This window comes from Cupressus sempervirens, chromosome 6 (genome assembly GCF_028749045.1).
Source record: "Cupressus sempervirens isolate cs-2001-9-10 chromosome 6, ASM2874904v1, whole genome shotgun sequence".
Lineage (NCBI taxonomy): Eukaryota > Viridiplantae > Streptophyta > Pinopsida > Cupressales > Cupressaceae > Cupressus > Cupressus sempervirens.
The window spans coordinates 321,532,241-321,553,214 of NC_143123.1; the positions used below are offsets into that span (position 1 = coordinate 321,532,241).

The window sequence follows — 20,974 nt, forward strand, 5'->3', positions numbered from 1 at the left end:
TTAAATTTTTATATAATACTTTATCCTTGTTCATTGATAGATTTTGGTTGTTAAATTTAATAAACACTAAATCAAGATAATTTACATGAACATCATTTGACATCCCTGGTCATTCATTGGAGAGAGTAGGATCTTGAGGACACGTTGTACAAAAAGATGGACACAATTGTTCTACATCGCTATAACAAGATGACTATACCTTTACACCTCCTGGCATATGCACTTTCTCCCAGGTATTATAGCAATGAGATACTTGCTATTCCTAGTAGAGCGCCACCATACAGAGATCCTGGGGTTGCTATTGTGCATAAGAAAGCATTGAGCACACTCTTTCGCGATCTTGAGGTGGCATTGAATGTTAGGAGAGAGTTCGTAGAGTTTGTCTCAAGAAAAAATGCAAACCCTGATGCAATCAATGACCAAAGTAGAATGGATGCCATTGGATGGTGGTACTTACATGGGCAAGATTATATTTACCTTCAACCTCTTGCCATTAAGATCCTATCACAAGTATTTATGTTTTCTTTTTTCTTTTTTTATGATCACTTGGCATGTAGAATTAGCACTCTTAAATTTTTGTTGTACAATTTAGAATTTCTAATTTTTTTTAATCTAGTTGGTTATCTCTCTAGGTTGCAAGCTCTTCTGCTACTGAGCAAAATTGGAATACATACTACTTATCCACTTAATGAAGCATAACTGGTTGGGTTTCAAGAAAGCAGAGAAATTGGTATATATTCACGACTTGCGTCTCCTATCATGCAAGGACCCAAAATGCAAGAAGAGGCCAAAGAAGTTGTGGGAGGCAATACCCAAGTCTTCTGACTTAGATATGACCATCCAGGATCTAGCTAGAATTGCCTTGCTAGATGTTAAAGAGGAGGACGATATGGAAACATTTGGGGCTAGTGGAAACGATTTAAATTCCAATGATAAGGATCTAGATATAGCTGCAGTTGAGGATGAAGCAATTGATCTCTCAGTTCTTGATGACCCATTTGACCCTTGAATGGCATTTCATACTATGATCATTGATTATTGATAAACTATTAAACATTTGTCTTTTATCATTATGTTTCAAAATTAATTACCTGATAAACTAGTCTATGTTTTAAAATTTCATTTTGCAATTTAGTAATTCAATGTATGAATTTCTTTACAATCATGAACATAGTTTAATGAGCGAGTATTTAATGTTTATGTTCGACATTTGGCATTTTGACATCTGGCATTGATCAATGATCAAGCAACATATATTCATACCAGAGAACCAAAAATCATGGTGATTCATGCGATTTTGGCAATTCGGTGATTCAAACAAGCCCAAGCGATTTTTCCTGACACGGTAACTTGTCGAGGCAATTTTGTCAAAAATCGTCAAAATCGGCCCCAAAAATTGATGCTAACAAAACATACATAATCAAATCCAAAAACATAAATTTTATTTCAAATGGATTGTAGAAATTTGATAATATTAATTTTAAAAGTTTTTGTTTCTTTAATGCTAAATATCATATGAATGTAAAGGGGACACTTTCTCGTTTTAAGGATATATCATGTAATGTCCCCTTCTTGCGTTTGTCATGGAGATTAGTCACCAGCTCATACAAATATGGTCCCGAGGACCAACAAGTATTATCAGAGGGATCCTAGAAGCGATATGGCCTAAGCAAATTCATTTTCATGCCAACCGGAGTTTGTTTGCATTCGGATTTATTGAGAGAGGATATAAAGTGACTATTTTTAATGACTTATTTATTTCTTACCAAGAATGGGTGTCACTTATAACATTAGATTAAACTAGCAGCAAAATGTTGTATTTTTTAACTCATATTGGACATGTCTTGTTGGGAAGGAATTGATTAAAAAATTATTTACCTCTTACTCGTAAGTGACACTTTTTACAGAACAAAACAAAAAAATACAATTTTGATGCATCACAGGAGGGTACGGCAAGAGTCACGGGGCAATGACGAAAAGATGGAGATGAGGTATTGTAGGGGGCATGCAAAGAAAATATTGAATTGGCTACAAGGACTGTGAGAGAAGAGAGAAAAAGAGAGAATGCAATGATTTTTTGGTGTTTTCATATTTGGGCTTTGAGGGGCGAAAAATCCCTTCTGTTAACAGTCTCGACATCGTCTATGATGTGGTCTTGGGACTAATGAAGCGATGGTGAAGTTTTAGAGAATTTGTCATTTTGATTAAGCCTCACAAAACCGACTGCAAGTTCCTTTACTGGATTCGACTTTATATTGGTGGCAATTCTTGAGTTAGAACACGCATAGTGCTTAACTGCATCCTCTAGTTGGAACATTACTTGCTATTGTTGGGTCATGTCTGAGCTGATTAAAGTGTTTTCTAGCAACGTTTATCTATTTCTGGGACACTGTATTAACTCTGGGGAGGTGGGTTATGCACTTTAATGAGGTGAATGCTGGTGTCATGCGGATTGAGTTGCAGTCACAGAGACTTGTTTGTTTGCTGCCCTTTGGTTATTAGCAGCAATCCCAGCTGGAGCTACTGCCGGCCTTCCCTAGGGAAGTTTGAAGTCAATGTCATGCGAGAAGTATTATGCTCGCAACTTGGTAATTGCTGGAGCAAAACATAGCTGTTGGAAGACTATTGTTACACACAAAATCAAACACACAATCTACATTACCAGGTCAGTCTGTTCTCTCATGTGACCAGATGTAACTCCTCAAGTTGGTCATGGAATTATTCGAAATTGATAAATGAAACTATCAGTCTATTTGTTGTTATTTTGTTACATTATTGGTTGTATTCCACATTATATTCTTAATTGCAAAAAATAACTACATTTAACAAGACAACCTCTGCATATTGGCATTAAAACTCAAAAAAGAAATCCTCTGCAAGTAAATTATTGGTCATATTTCTCAGGAAACAAAGAGCACAGAATTTAGCGAAAAGGAGTGGGTCATCTCAGTGATATTAGAGCCAAAATCCTGCCATCCTTGTGGATAATCAATGCAATGAACAGGCAGTGATAAATCAGATTGGAGTGTTCAGTTGTTAACACATCATTATAATCTGACAAGGGCCCAAGTAAATGCAGGTCAAGAACAGAGAAACCAGGAGGCTCAAATTGATACAGGTCAACAGGTTATTGACAATATAGGAGAAAGGAATGGTAGGTACAGCACTGAGCTGAACAAAGAGCACAGTAACAGACTTAGCAAATGGATGTGATGATACAAATGATGGCTAGGCAGTTGGGTGTGAATGTGAATGTGGGAAGTAAAAATGGGAGGAATGGTGGACATAATGGAGGGAAGGATGTAGGTAATATTGGGGAAAATAATGGCAAGCGAAATAAGCAGAATGGTGGAGGAGCACAGGTGTAGGATAACTTTGATTAGGCACCTAGACTAGCGAGAACAGTATGTTTGAGACCCATTGTACCTACTTTTCCACCTAGATTTCTAGTTCAGTAGGGGCAGGAGCCCCAGATTACTGAGTTGCAAGCTCTATTTAGGAGAGATGGGAAGCTGAAGGAGAGGAATTTCAGCTAGCCATAACTTTTAGGGAATATGTATGGATGTGAGACTGAAAGATATTACACACACTGTGGTAGTGGGCAGCAAATTGATTTGCTAAAGAAAGTAAACTTTCTTTATCTTAATTTAAATGGATCGGGAAAGACGACTTCTAAGGCATGGGTACAAAAGGTAGACATGTATTTTCAGATGAACCTAATGTCAGAAGAAGAGGCCATTAAATATACATTACATTTGGATGTCTAGCAGATGAGTGATGGCACCATGGTATGGTCACTATGGGCCATAATCAAATTACTTCCCATATTGATTTTACAGAGATGTTGATTGAGCAGTTTGACAAGGACCCTAGATTGCATTTCAAGGAATTAGCTCAGCTTAAACAGTGTGGTTTAAACAGTGTGGTTCAGTGAATACTTTCATAACAGAGTTTTAGAGGTTCTCCATTTTGGTCACAGAAATCTCTCAGAGCAGGTTGTTGGCGTTATTCATGGATGGACGTGCAGAGCCTCTAAAGGGATGGAAGAAGGGCCTAAATTATAGTTACACCAGCCTGGTGAATGCGAGGACAAAGGGGACAAAGGGGACTCAATTTCAGGACGGCTGGGGGACAGGAGGGGGACAGCGGCAGGGGACAGGGGGTATATAGTATATACTATACATATGATACTTAAAATGCTAATTGTGAAAAATGTATAACAATATAAGACATAAAGATGTAAAATATTAATTTACTAAAATAATAAAAATTAAATACTTGAGTCTTGAACATTGCATTAAACATTGAACATTGAACATGAAAGCAAAACTTTGAACAATAAATATCAAAATTTTAAATACTCAAATGAGCAAATGAAAGAGTTATAGCTTCTATTATATAAATATTAAATTATAAAAGTCATAGATATCAAAAGTATGAGTATCTCATCATTGAGATGATTACATTGAGCAACATGATAAGATATTCAATATGCCCAATAGAATATTAAAACATGTTTACTTCAGTTTTTTTTTTGGCTGGATAGGGCACATCCATCTGTTTCTGACAAACAGCGGCCGAATGGTGGTGCCATTGGGGACGTGAGAATGTGGTCCCCCCGTCTCAGCTGCATCGGGGAAAAAGGGTGGGGACACATCCCCGTGCTACTATGGTCCAAATCTAACCACATTGTGGGAAGCCTATAAAAAGGCTAGAGACATGGAGCCTTCATCTTCTAGAGATAAGTTTCAATCTAAGGGATCTACTTCAAAAAAAGATAAGGATAAGAAATATTTTCAAAAAGACCCTCCACTTAAGAATGAAACACAAACGTTGGATAGCAATCAACTCAATGAGTTAAGGAGAAAGAAATTATGCTTTCATTGCAAGGAACATTGGGATCTTTCACACAATTGTCCTATAAAGGAAAAGGCTGCCCAAATGCAATATTTTTCAGCTAAGAATTCAGTTTTTGTGGATAAGGAAACAGATTCTAATTTAGAGAGTGGTGATGAGGCAAAACCCACAGGCTCAAGTATTGATCAAGCAATAAACTTCAAAGTGAGAAGTGTAATACAGGGGCAGTAATTTATTACCTTGGTTGGCACAAGTTTTGCATGTAATTTCATATTAGAGAGATTGGTTAAAAGAATAGAGCTTCACACTCAGGTGCACGGAGGCTTTAGAGTGATAGTAGCCAATGGTCATAAACTTCATAACACTTGTGTATTGGTAACTTGAATTTTTGGATGGCTGATTATGACATGCTTGAAAATTCCTTTGTGGTTAACATGAAGGACTATGGTTGTATTCTTGGCATAACTTGGATGTAGTTGCTTCATGAGTTCACTTTCAACCAAGACAAAATGTACTTTAAGTTTGAACATCAAGGCAGAAAAGTGGTAGCTAGAGCACTATCAAAAGGACCGAGAGTGGTGTTACTTAGGCAGATGCAGAAGTTGATACAACATGACCAAATGCAGTGGGCAGCAAAGGTTTTGGTGATGCAAGAGGATAGTGTGCAGCAAAAGCATGATTATATTCTACAGATACAAGAGCTATTGACCAAACGCTCTAAAGCGTTTGGAGTGGTGCCACCAACAAGGCCAACAGAAAGGGGAATGGAGCATGTGATAGAGCTTGAGGGAGCTAAAACAATGATTATTAATCCTTACAGCATCTGAAGAGGTTTCAAAGATGAGATACAAAAAAACCATTAAGGAACTCCTTGAGATGGGACATATTAGACTCAGTAAGAGCCCATTCGCTTCAGTTGTGGTTCTTGTTAAAAAGAAGGATGGGACTTTTCAGATGTGCATTGATTCCAGAGAATTGACTAAGAGGACAATCAAAAATAGGTACCCAATTCCCCATATAGACAAGCTTATTGATGAGCTACATGGAGCTTGATATTTTTCCAAGATAGATTTGAGATTGCACTATAATCAAATATGAGTCCGAGAGGACAATATAGAGAAGATAGATTTCAAGTGTCATTATGGGCATTTTGAGCTCTTAGTCATACCTTTTTGGCTTAACTAATGTGCAAACTACCTTTCAATCATGTATAAATAAGGAGATTTACTTTGACAATTTTTTAAGATACATATAACAAGACATGGGAGGAGCATCTTAAACACATCGATATTGTCTTAAGCATCCCGGAGCAAGAGTCATTGTATGCTAAAATGTCGAAATGTGAATTCGAGATGACTGAGTTGTATTTGGGACACATTATTAGTACTAAGGGTGTTTGTGTTGATCCATAGAAAATTCAAGCTATGATGGCTTGGCCGCCACCCAAGAATCTTTCACATATTAGGAGGTTAATGGGATTGGATAGAAGAGGTACTCACAATCAATGACTCCTCTCAGAGATTTGAATCAAAAAGATGCTTTTGAGTGGACAAATACATCTCGGCAAAGTTTTGACAGGTTTAAGGAATTGATGAGCACTTACCCAATTTTAGCCACTCTAGACTTAGACAAAACATTCAAGTTACATTGTGATGCTTAAGGAGTGGGGGTTGGCACGGTCTTGATGTAAGATAAACACTCAATTGCATTTGAGAGTAGGAAGTTGAGAGTTGTTGAGAGGAGTTATAGCATTTATGACAAGGTATTGAGATGCTAGCAAATTCACAATTAAAGCAGATCATAACACTCTAAAGCATTTCCTTGGGAAAAAAGAATTAAATAATTGACAACAAAAATGGATCAACAAGCTACAAGCTTCTGACTTTGACATAGTTCTTGTCAAAGGAAAGAAAAACAATATTGGAGATGCTTTGTATCGTAGACCTCACTTATGTGCTTTGGGAGCTATATCAATTGACTGGAGTGAGTTGATTTCAGCAAAGTATGCAAAGGACAAGTGGGCTATGAGCATCATCAATGGTACAACACAAGATGAGAGGTATTCAATGGTGAATGATTTGATCCTGCATAAGGTTGAATTTGGTTGTTACTTGGATCTAGTATTAAGAAAAAGATTCTGAAAGATTTCCATGACTCACCTATAATAGGACATCAGTGATACTTTAAAAATTACAGGCAGGTGAGAGAGTGTTCACATGGAAAAGGCTCAAAACAAATGTACTACAACATGTGAGAGAGTGCACAATTCACCAACAAAATAAACATAAGCACTCATCCCCAGGTGGGTTGTTGGAGCCTCTACCCTTCCACAAAAGAAATGGGATAGTATTTTCAAGGATTTAATTATGGGCCTATCTAAGGTCCAAGGTAGGGATTGCATCTCTGTAGTAGTGGATCACTTGACAAAATTTGCACATTTCTTTGCCATTGGATCCATGTATACGGCAGTACAAGTAGTAGATTTGTTCTTCAAATAGATTCAGGTTGCATGGTTTGCCACGAACTACTGTTAATGATTGGGACGGCAAGTTCGTGAGTCTCTTTTGGCAAGAGCATTTCAGGCTATGTGGGATTGAGCTTACCATGAACACTAGCCACAACTCTCAAACCAACGATCAGACTAAGATAGTGAATAAATAGGTTGAGAGATATCTATGTAATTACAGAGTAGGGCAGTAAGAGGCATGGGCAACGTGGTTGCATCTCAGTGAGTACCATTTCAACACTACATACCACATGTCCATTCAAATGACACCATTCATGGCTCTCTACAGTTATGATATTTTGAGTTACTTAGATTTGTTATTCAATGGCAATGGGATACCTAGGGCTATAGATCTATTGCAGTAGAATCAAGATATCATGAAATCTTCGAGGGGATTAGCATTGAGTTGAATGATCTTTCAAGGTGAGAGATATGGTTTACCTCATGCTACATCCCTACAGGCAATCCTCTCTTAAGAAGAGTGGAGCAGAGACATTGAAGCCACACTATATGGGCCTTTCAAGGTTAACAAGAGCACTGGAGAAGTGGCGTACAAATTAGAGCTACCAGTAGACAACAAGATACATAATGTCTTTCATGTATCATACCTCATAAAGGTGCTAAGACACAATGCGGTACCTTCACCAAAGTTGCCTCCCCTAGATGACAAGGGGAAATTAGTATTGGTTCCTAAGGCAATTTTCGACACTAGACAGCGTATGCTCCAACAGAGGACTATCAGAGAGTACTTGGTGCAGCAGAAGGATTTACTACATAAGGATGCTACATGGGAGAGTGAGGCCATCTTACAACGTTTAGGACTATAATTGTCTGAGGACAAGCAATTTCAAGGGGGTCGACTATAATGTCCCCTTCTTGAGTTATTGAGATTTGTTGTCGGCCCATACAATTGTGGTACTGAGGGCTAAAGGAAACTAGGACAACATGATACATAATGTCTTTCATGTATCATGCCTCATAAAGCACTAAGACACAGTGTGGTACCTTCACAAAAGTTGCCTCCCCTCGATGACAAGGGGAAATTAGTATTGGTTCCTAAGGCAATTTTGGACACTAGAGAGAGTATGCTCCAACGGAGGACTATCAGAGAGTACTTGGTGCAACAGAAGGATTTACTGAGTAAGGATGCTACATAGGAGAGTAAGGCCATCTTACAACATTTAGGACTATAATTGTCTGAGGACAACTAATTTCAAAAGGGTTGAAAGATCCCTGATAGATGCCCTTGCTGATCTGTTGTAGTTTTTAAATTAATAAACTATATTTTCCTATGATTTCTTTGATGGTCTTTGAGAATAGACAAAAGTTGCAGAAGGTTTTGTTTTTGTTTTGTGTTTTTTGATAGTTTTCACAATAGTAATGAATAATGAACAATAAACATGAGAGGAGACTGAAAATAAATAACATAGAGCCAAATCAGAATTGCTATAAATCGTACCAGGTAGATTTCTGATTTATAAAGCCAAATAATAAATCCAATGCAGTTTCAAAGAGCTTAAATCCAACAATGATGCCAAACTGCTGCAAATGGAAGCCGTAAGACTGCAATGAATCACATCCCAGCTGAAAGAATCAATCTGTAACGCTGAAACCATAAATCTGCAACCTGAATCCACAATAAAGAATGGTGTACTCTATCCCTAATAGCAATGCACACTGTCTAAAGAATCCAATGCCAATAACTACTGAGGGCTACGTCCCAACCAATCCAGAACCTGGGGTTTGCGTCCCAGATGAAGAATTGCTCTCTCAGAGCCAATTCACAAAAACAAGTTTTTCAATATGCAAAAGATAATAAGAAATTAGGTCTCCATCTCCTTATATCCCCTTCCAACTATAAATTGAACCCTAAAGGGAAATTACACTTTGCCTTTTAAATAAAATATAATAAAATAACATTTTCCCAATTAAAGCCTTCCATGCTATAGGAAAAACATTACTTTATTAAAATTCCATAGCTGAAGGCATCAAAAAGTCTATAGATAGTAAAAATCATGTATAATAATTCGAGACCTTTCCAACGAGCTATAACACATAGGTGTACTTGATCAACTGAAGCCAAAATCCCCTTATTACTCCAAAATGGTTATATTATTAACCTTATTTTAATTTATTTAATCACCAACTTAGGAAATATTTAAATATGTTAAAATATTTCCCAAATGGTCCCAAAAGGCCCAAAATGACCAATCAAACATGAATCTGACCTTGTCACCTGTCTGTGACTAATGCCGAACAAGATGGGTCAACTGGCAGTCCATCCCTAAAATCTAGGGATGCTCCTAAAAAGTAGGAGACAGCCCCAATCAACCAAAATTGAGTCCCAATGACTCCCCTGCTGTGTGCACCTCTGAGAGAACTGTCACTGAACTGGGAGTTCCTCCTAAAAAATAGGAATGCCTCCTAAAAAATAGGAGATGCACTCTAAGACTCCAAAACGTTTGCCGAGGCCTACTGTTGTCTCCTGCTCCAAACTACTTGGGAACCTCATGCATGACTCTCAAAGTCCCAGGGTTGGTTCTCTCTACGCTCTGCTAGCCTATGGGAACTAGATAACAGACCAACCCTGCTAGAAATGTTGTCACTAAGGAAGGGCAAAAATTGGGGACATGACAGTCCTCCCTTCCCAAAGATTGCTTGTCCTCAAGCAATGTCAATCCAACTCAACAAACCTCAGGCAAGTCCATACCATAACCAAGAATGATCCCAGGGTCCCATGCCATCGTGGAAGGTTTGTAGTTCCATCTTCTAGAAACATTGTCCTGCACTACACCCAAACAAGTAACCTCCTGAAAACCCCCTGAAGGAAGAGCAATCAAATAGTGTACCAACTCTGTCAACTCCTCAATGAACTGCTCTCCGAAAGAACCAAACTGGAACACTAAAGGCGGAAACTCTAGTAAGCCTACATTGGCTTCCACATCCTCAACTATTGAACTGCAAATCCAAGTGATTCCAGGATTCCAAATCCGCCTCAAAAGGGAACCACCATGCTGACGCTTCGTCACTCTGATATAAATATTCGTGAACCACAAGTTGTAAAGCAATTCATTAGGACCCTGAAGCACCAATGTATCAATGAGACCAAGGCCCGGATACCAAACCAAAATACCAAATGTGCTGAATGAGATGAAGAAATATCTCAACCACACTCCATGAAACATACATACAATGAAGCAGACCAGCAAGGTGTGAAAGTGAACTCCCATAAACCAGTATTCCAACCCACATGACCACCTAACAATGCTGCTATAATTCTGACCAGCAACTCGAATGATATCATAGACGTCATCATACCAATGCCAAACAACAAATGTCCCAAAGAAACACTCCTCAATGCCCTCATACTGAATCATGGATGTAGTTAATGCCAAGTCAAGTAGTAAATAATTCCAGCTTGGACAGCCACTAGTCCATAAGGAATCGAAGACTATGGAGTCACCATTCAAGAAGGATACCACTGCCATATCAATGGATGTAGATGAAAAATTCGAAGATGAAGTATGTATGCCATCATGAGAAAAACCAAAGCATGTGTCATTTGTACCCAACATTGTAGGATTATCAATTCCTAAATCCCATATCGATTTGAGAAATGTTGCTCCACCCAACCACTGCGCTACTCTGATGTAAACATCTATATACCAAAAGTGAAGCAACTCAACATGAATCCACTGAAGAAATGCCCAACACATGTTGATACCAAGATCCCAAATCTTTGCACTGACACATCCCTCCGCCATGTTGATACTCATTATGTTGTTGTTTTGAAACTGTACTTCATCTAACCAACTAAGAACTTCACTCCAAATGAAGACACAATTACTACCAACAACCAATGCTGTTAGGAATTCACAAATGAGCCAATCATTGGCAAGGAAAGTTTGTAGAATACTTTTCCAAATCCTCCAAACAACTGCTGCAACTTTACCTATATTTCCACAAATTAGTGTGCCTTCATTAAAGGTTGTTAAGTAAATGTTTTGTTTAACCATGTAACCAACGAAGTCCCTTATATTCTGATCTTGAAAGCCCAATGTAATATTTAAAAAGTCTGAATCTTCAATCAAAAGGTACATCACTGCCCTATCATATGGAAAAGGTGATAAACCCATTGATGAATGAGAGATGTTTCTAATTCTCAACAAAGACAGGCTCTTTGTGGCTGGTCCACTAGGTATGCAACTTAATATATCATCAACTCTTGGTAGGGAAGGATCAACTTCACACTTGAACACCCCAACTTGAATGTAACCAACCCAAGTTTCAAAGTTTGACTCATGAGATGAAAGAGAATTGCTATTCAAAGTCAGAAAATCAGAAGTATGTTCATACCTTACCACAATGTTTTTGCAGTCTTCTCTTGCCTCTCCTTCCAAGGTAGGTGACTCCTCTAAAGGTGCTGGTCCATGGGGTGTGTTCAAACGAATATAACATGTCCCATTAACTGCCTTAGCTGCCCAAAATCTGATCCATACCTCTATCTCCATAACTGATATGTTTTCCATTACTAACAAACTCCAAGGTGTAGTATGCCAAACAAACCAAACATTATCAAAATGCAATATCTCCTTAGTAAGCAGCCTCTTAGTCTCCCTAATCATCTCTTTAAGACAAGATGCTTCATATGATCTTAACAATTGTCCTTCCATTGTAAATGATGCATGACTAACCAAATCAGAATCAATAATGTTCCATTCCACACAAATGAAAATAACACTTGTGGCTGGTCCATCAAGTGTGAAACTAATATCATCATTGTTTGAAGCCTTTAAGGAGCTCTTCAAAAGAGGAACGTCATAAACTTCATAATGCAAACTAGACCAAACTGAGTTTTCTAAATCATAACTCTTTTCCTCTTCACACATCTCAACATGCTCTTCTTGTGGACTTACCTCAAGAAGGTCTTCCCTTGTATGCTCAACATCCTCACTTTCTTCCCTTGGAAGAAATAAGGATCTAATGTATGACTCTCTTTGTCTTCTTTCATTATCCAGCTGATTGCATCTTTCCTTGACCTCTTGTAAGTGTTGTCTTGCTTGGGCAGCAAGCATCTTGGCTTTCTTAGCTCTATGTAACCATCCATTGCACGTCTCTTGAGCCTTTTTCACATCTTCCAAGGTGGGGTAAACACAATCAAAACCTTTGTGGTTTGAATCCATAATATAAATCTCATGTGCAACACACTTAACCTGAGTGCCATCATAGGAAGACTCAACAACCTCATTACCTTCATGTGAAATGGATGATACCACATGACTAGAGCTACTGTTGCAAAAATTAGAATAGGTATCAGACCTTGGAGACATGCTTTCAGCATCCCTAATGGACTGATCCATGATTGTAATCTCTTCCATTTTGTGATCAACTTGATGAATCAATGGTGTGGTATGTGTCTCCTGCTGATCTAGAGTTATTTCTTCTTTAGGAATCCCACATGATGACTGATTTTTGTTTTTCATAGAGTGCAACTCAAATGATAACACATCTTCATGCCTTTGTTCTGCATACCCTGCAAGTGACTGATCCATTATGGTGTTTTTACCATGAACATGGATAGGTTGACACAAATCTTCTTTCTCACATGAAAACATATCATCAACTATGGCATGGTATTCCTTTTTTGCAAGCTTAACCTTATGACAAATTTTTGGATGCATGTCAATGTAATCTTTGAAATGAAAGTTCTCCCTAACATATTGAGGAAGAGTATTATACTCCTCAAGTATGCTAATTACTTCCATTTTCCTGTCTAGTGGCAATGGATCCTTTCTAGAAGAAGATGATGATCCACTAGCATATCCAAATTTCCTTGATATAGAATCATTGAACTGCTGCAATTGAAGCTTGAATTTTTGTTGTGACTGTTCCCATTCGTTCCACAGGGTTATATCTCTTAACAATTTTGCCATAATGAACTACCACGCTGACCAATTTAAACTAACATGCCAAAGCAAAACTCGACCCTGTACTGCTAATATGAATTATCAAAACTTTTGATCCAGTACCCAGATGCCAAAATGAATTATCAAATTTTTTTAGCTAGTACCCAGATGCTGAAATGAATTATCCAAACCTTTTATCCAATACCCAGATGCCAAAATGAATTATCAAAACTTTTTAGCTAGTACCCAGATGCTGAAATGAATTATCAAAATTTTTTATCCAATACCCAGATGCCAAAATCTGTTGTGACAATTTCTCACAAACCCTACAGGCTGGCAAGATGTAGGCTCTGATTCCACTGAAAGATCCCTGATAGATGCCCTTGCTGATCTGCTGTAGTTTTTAAATTAATAAACTATATTTTCCTGTGATTTCTTTGATGGTCTTTGAGAATAGACAGAAGTTGCAGAAGGTTTTGTTTTTATTTTGTGTTTTTTGATAGTTTTCACAATAGTAATGAATAATGAACAATAAATATGAGAGGAGACTGAAAATAAATAAGAACATAGAGCCAAATCAGACTTGCTATAAATCGTACTAGGCAGATTTCTGATTTATAAAGCCAAATAATAAATCCAATGCAGTTCCAAGGAGCTTACATCCAACAATGATGCCAAACTGCTGCAAATGGCAGCCGTAAGACTGCAATGAATCACGTCCCAACTGAAAGAATCAATCTGTAACCTGAATCCACAATAAATAATGGTGTACTCTATCCCTGATAGCAATGCACACTGTCTGAAGAATCCAATGCCAATAACTACTGAGGGCTACGTCCCAACCAATCCAGAACCTGGAGTTTGCGTCCCAGATGAAGAATTGCTCTCTCAGAGCCAATTCACAAAAACAAGTTTTTCAATATGCAAAAGATAATAAGAAATTAGGTCTCCATCTCCTTATATCCCCTTCCAACTATAAATTGAACCCTAAAGGGAAATTACACTTTGCCTTTTAAATAAAATATAATAAAATAACATTTTCCCAATTAAAGTCGTCCATGCTATAGGAAAAACATTACTTTATTAAAATTTCATAGCTGAAAGCACCGAAAAGTCTACAGATAGTAAAAATCATGTATAATAACTCGAAACCTTTCCAACGAGCTATAACACATAGGTGTACTTGATCAACTGAAGCCAAAATCCCCTTATTACTCCAAAATGGTTATATTATTAACCTTATTTTAATTTATTTAATCACCAACTTAGGAAATATTTAAATATGTTAAAATATTTCCCAAATGGTCCCAAAAGGCCCAAAATGACCAATCAAACATGAATCTGACCTTGTCACCTGTCTGTGACTGATGCCGAACAAGATGGGTCAACTGGCAGTCCATCCCTAAAATCTAGGGATGCTCCTAAAAAGTAGGAGACAGCCCCAATCAACCAAAATTGAGTCCCAATGACTCCCCTGCTGTGTGCACCTCTGAGAGAACTGTCACTGAACTAGGAGTTCCTCCTAAAAAATAGGAATGCCTCTTAAAAAATAGGAGATGCACTCTAAGACTCCAAAACGTTCGCCGAGGTCTCCAAATGCCTCCTAGACCACTCCTAGTCAATCCCTACAAATTAGGAATCCCTCCTAAATTGTAGGAAACTGTTGTCTACGGCTCCAAACTACTTGGGAAGCTCATGCATGACTCTCAAAGTCCCAGGGTTGGTTCCCTCTACGCTCTGCTGGCCTATGGGAACCAGATAACAGACCAACCCTGCTAGAAATGTTGTCACTAAGGAAGGGCAAAAATTGGGGACATGACAAGGGTGTACTATAATGTCCCCTTCTTGAGTTAGCTATGGAGATTAGTCGTTAGCCCATACAGTTGTGGTTTTGAGGGCTAACAAAAACCATCAGAGAAATCCTAGAGGCAATTGGCCTAAGCAAATTCAACTTCATGCCAATTTGAGTTCGTTTGCATTTGGATTTATTGAGAAATGCTAGAAAGTTGTCATTTTTTATGATAGTTGTTTCTTACCAAGGGAGCAACTTATATTATATCAAACAAGCAGCAAATGTTATATTTTTTAACTCATATCAGATGACATTTTCGATCTATTTTTTGATGTGATCAGAAGTAACTCCTCAAGTTGTTCATGGAATTATTCGGAATTGATAAATGGAACTATTGAGCTATGCAATTGTGGTCTTAAGGGCTAACAGGATTATCAGAGGGATCTTAGAGGCTATTGGCCTAAGTAAATTCAATTTCGTGCCAATTTGAGTTCATATGCATTTAGAATTACTGAGAAATGCTAAAAAGTGGTTTTTTTATGGACATGGTTATTTCTTACCACCAGGGGGGGGTCACTTGTAATATTATATTAAACAAGCAACAAATGTTGTATTTTTTTAACTCATATTGGACGACGTTTTCGATCCATTTTCTGATGTGAACAGATGTAACTCCTCAAGTTGTTAATGGAAATATAAAGAATTGATGAATGAAACTATTAGTCCATTTGTTGTTATTCTCTTACATTATGGTTGAGTTCCACATTTATTCTTTAACCACAAAAAAGAACTGCATTTAAACATTGAACAAAACAACCTTTGCATATTGGCATAAAAATTCGGCAAAAGTTATCCTTTGCAAGTAAATTGTTTGTCATATTTCCTGAGAAACAAAGAGGACAGAATTTAGTGAAAAGGGGTGGATCATCTCAAATATGTGATGTTTTAGGTGTCCCTAAGGCATTTTGCGGATGGCTAGTGGTCCTAAATGTCTAGAGGCATTTCATATCATTTTGTACAATTTTTTGAAATCAAGGATGGTTGTGGTATGTCCCCTTTACGTCTCAATGTCCCCGAAATGTTTTTGGGTCAAAAGCAAGGCCCTTGGGGCGAGAAATCTGTCCCCATGTAACATAGGCTAATACCCCTCAATGGCCCCACTTTTTAAAACAGCACTATCTCACTAGTACATGGGGTCATTTTATTACTTTAATAATTTATTATTAAGTGACGTTGCAAATCACTTTATTTTATTTTATTATATATTATAGTCAATGCTTCAATATTTATCTTTTATTCAAACTCCACCTAGCTATCCCAAACTAAAAATTGATGTTGCACATGCCATCTCAATGACATCCAAAGATAGCAAGTGAACTACCAATCCCCTCCAAAAAAATATGGATCCTACCTTAAAAATAGGAACTTCAACCAAAGCCTCTAGAATGATCCCTAAGATCTCCTAATATATTCCAGTCAACTCTTAGTCAATCCCTAGAAAATAGGAAGCCCTCTAAAAAGATAGGACTCTCTCAAATTGTCCAAGGCAGCTTATAAAGCTCCCTAGTAAGCTCCAAAACCCCACTTGGGTCTTCTAACCAATCTACTAACATACGGAAGCCCTAGTTGTAGGCCAACCCCTACTTATGCAGACTAGCAGACATTACACTCAACCTCTAGGACAGTAGCCAAAAACATTGATGAAACATTTGTGTTTACCTAGTGATAGTGGGGCACAGAGAGAAAGACATGCCCTAATACCACCTTTATTGCATCCAACGCCACCACTAATGTTACTCCATAGTTACACCGCCTTGGGGGACGGGAGGACAGAGGGGCCTTGATATGAGGACGGTCGGGGGACGATGGCAAAGGAATGAAGGGGTTGTATATAGTATACATATGGTAGTTAAAATGGTAGTTATGAAAAGATGTATTGCAATATAAGATATAAAGATGTAAGAGAGTAAATACTTGAACATTGCATTGCATTGCATTGGAACATCGAACATTGAACATAAATAGTCAAATCAGCAAATAATCAACATCGGGATGACCCTCCATCCTCGACGAAGGTGGCATAATCCAGTGGCGTCATTGGGGATGGGGGAATGAGGTCCCCAAATCCCTAGTGCATCCAAGGGGGGAACACATCCCTGTGTTACTATGTGTTCTTCAACCTAAAATTCAACAACTCAATTCTAAAGTTAATCTAGTGCCCTTTTGCTTTGAGATAGATCATTGTTAGCATCCTGCTTGCAATGACTCTAAACCAATTTAAAACACATGGCATTTATTCTTCCATCCAACAACCATACTTCAAAATCATCATCACACAATTCATCTTACACAAGTTCTATTGTAGCAATCCTAACAAGGATCAAGCCAAGCCTTGCAAATCATCACATCATAATTCAATTCATTTAAACTAGGTGAGAAAGGCAGGATTGAAAACTCGGGGCAAATTTGCCACATGCCAAGAGAGTTATCCCTTGCCATTTCAATCAGCACGATAGTCAATCCATTAGCCACATTGTTTGCTTCTTGGAACACATGACCACATCTAAACTCGTCAAGTGTATCCATTGCCTCCTAATGTTGAAAATAAAAGTTATGTTTCCAATTAGGTGCTTAATGTTTACGAAGGGCATTTATGATGATTAATGAGTCCCCTTAGTTATACGATTTAGTTTTGTTTGAAAATGGTAAGGCCCAACAAACAAGTGGATATCCACTCCATTGTCCGTTCCATCTATCATGGCTTTTTTCTGCCACACCTTCCAAAGCTCCTTCATGGTTTCTTATATCGCAGCCAGTCCCTAATGATCCCCTATTCCCTTTAGCCATACTGTCAAAAGCTGAACTTGTGCCATTCCTTATTTGGGTGATCCACCTTGTGTCTGCCCTTGTTTTCAAAGAAGGTTGAACCTTGCCTTCTGTTGGTTCCCAAAACCGCAGATTGGAATCCTACGAGCCTTGCTTGCTCGATGCTCGGATATCCAACTGGTTAAGGCCAACTTGACGGGATTGATCGATGCGATCTAAATCCCCTACGCTTTCGGCTCCACAAGACCAAGGTGGGTGTACCTAATCTTGGACAACAACCTCAAATCCAAGATGCTTAAAGCAAATCGATTAGAACACAAAAACAATAAAAGTTTTCCAAATGGCAAGAATTAGAGGAAAACTTTGAACTTGTGATTTATGAAATGATTGAAATAATGTTTTAAATAAAGAATAAGTATAGATTAACGCAACAGATGAATATATTATTTCTTCAATGGAAAGAAATGAAACCTTTGCCAGCATATGGATTATGAATCATGAGTAAAAGACCAGTGCCTAATTAAACAGGCAATCAGAGTCAACAGTATAAGTTGAGACGTACCACTTTATAAAGTTTAATATATTTAACTATAAACAATTTTAATAATTCAGATGCGATGGATCAATTATATAAATACAATTTAAATCAGTCTAAAATGCACTTTAACTCCTACAGAGACAAATTAGACATAAATACAAAAATAATTAAATATTTCACAATATTTATGTTTGTCAAATTTAAAATACAATAACGATCCAGTCCACTTATCCGAATATTAAAATATTTATAGAAAATAAATAAAAAACATTTACAAAGGACAACCTAATAATAGTTTAAAACTCCAAAATATAAAATAAATAATAATGCCAGATATAAATCACAACAAAGACACTCCTTACGGATGATCAATTTATCGCGAATGTATCGAACCATATAAAAATTTGCTCGCAATCCAAAATCCAGGAGCTTAGTTCAAAAATTCATTCCATTTTCAATCGAATAATAATACATCACGGGTGCATTATAAAAATTTAAAATATGAAACTGATTATGTATATTGTATCTTCTCATTTGATATTACATCTTATATTTATAAGGCAAAAAGGGGTATCGGTTTCCTTCCAAAAATCACACCCCTTCATAACAATTAACTAACCTATGATAAACACAAAACTTTAATATAATTTAATTCTTCCAAAAATCAACCGGCGGTGTCTACAGTTTCCATGGCACATTCAACTTGAATAATTTAGTCTTCAAATCTTTGGCGTAGCCTTTACTCCTAGCATTTTCCTTTCTTTTGACTTCATTCCGAATAATATCAAGGTGCAAGTATTTTGATGTCATGAATGAGAATGAATCGCTTTGGTGGAAGCTTCCTTCATGCGTGTACTCCCTGTCGCTAAAATATTGGGCAATCCGAGTATGAAGATCCCTACCCTAAAGCGATGACCAAACTGCTGGATCCCGCAAACATGCCAATATTTCCAGTGGTGCCATCTATAGGAATGTGAAGGTTCCCAGGATGCTACCAAATACGTTTTATACAGAAACTTCATTCCAATACATATTCGCATAAGTCTATGGATTTCCATACGTGTTCACTGCTTATATTCTCCAAATAACATAACACTCGGCCCAGGCATCTCGTGACTCCAAACTGGAAGAGCTTTTCTGCTGCTACATGGTCCTGTAGTCTCAACACTCCAGATTTGGATAGGCTTCTCAAACTGCCTCTCAGAAATCTGCGAGGATCATTCTATGCATTAATTACTATCCTTCAATGGGACTGTATCATCCTTCCTATTGTGAACCCTGTATACCTGAAACCAAAACATAATAACATTAAACATGTAAAATATATTAATCAAATCTCCTATCATTGCAAATCTCCTTGCTCCAGCATCTCAATTCCTTCCATTGCTCTGGTATTTATCCCCTGTCTTTGGCTGGAAATGTACTACCACACTATATAGAAATATCAGCACCTTGCTCCCATTTACCATATGAAAGATCTTATATCAGAATGTTTGCTTTTGACAGGAAAGAATAAACTCATGGTTGGATGATAAATATTGTGCAGAGTATTAATAGTGTCTTTCCCTTTTCAACTGCCATTTATGAGAGCATCCAACCCGTTACCTCCACATGAATAGGTAACAAGATGAGGAAGATGAAAGAATCAAAAAATAGAATATCACTGTAGATGCCTATGACATATTATTATGACTGTCCAGAAATAAGAAGGCTTCAATATCTTGGAGATGTGACTTGGTTGAACTAAGGCAGTGCAAGAATCTGCATAAGGCAATAATCTCCCTACTAATACCTCTGGTGGTTGATCATCCAAATCTTTCAGAATTCCGTTCAGAATATCTCACATTGAAGAATATTCAAGGTTTAGAAAATATAAGTTCTGAGTTATATAAACTTCCAAACTTTCCCATCATCATATTTATTATTCTTTGCTCAGCAAATTTCGGTCTGCTCCTGATTTTCTATCTGCTATGTCATGTTCACTTCCTGATAATTTCATTCAATATTATATTGATCATATGTAGATGCATCTCCATTGGCATACAACAATGTGCACGAGGCAGATATTCTTGTAGAAATATACTCAAACAAATGGAGATTCTGATTTTGTAAATCAGGGTTCCATCACCTTCACCATGAATATATAATATTTTTGTTAACCATTTGTAAGAAACAAATTCAACCATTCTAGGGTATTAGACAATTACCCTGTGTCAATAAGGCCCTTCTAACTAATCTCAAGCAGATCAGAAAGATTTGATCTTGACTATAATCTAACCATTCTAGGGTATTAGACAATTACCCTATGTCGATGAGGCTCTTAAAAACTGATCTAAAGCATACCAGAGAGACTTGATCTTGACTCAAACCAATAAAATGTATACAGACAGGATTGTGAGACACATAAACTAGCTTGTCTGAATAACAATGATGTCTTTTTTAGTATGGAAAAGAGAAATAGAATAGCAACACATTAATACGCTCAAATAAGTGGGCATGCTGGCTTACTGATTTAAACAGGCTAGAATAGCAACAACTGTCATTTTTTG

At 37.4% G+C, this 20,974-nt stretch overlaps 1 protein-coding gene across 1 annotated transcript in view; it reads right to left on the reverse strand.

Moving 5' to 3' along the window:
• LOC149552477 (ARM repeat superfamily protein) overlaps window positions 1–20,974 on the reverse strand; it is a 224,926-nt gene that overhangs the window by 76,137 nt on the left and 127,815 nt on the right. The window lies entirely within an intron of this gene.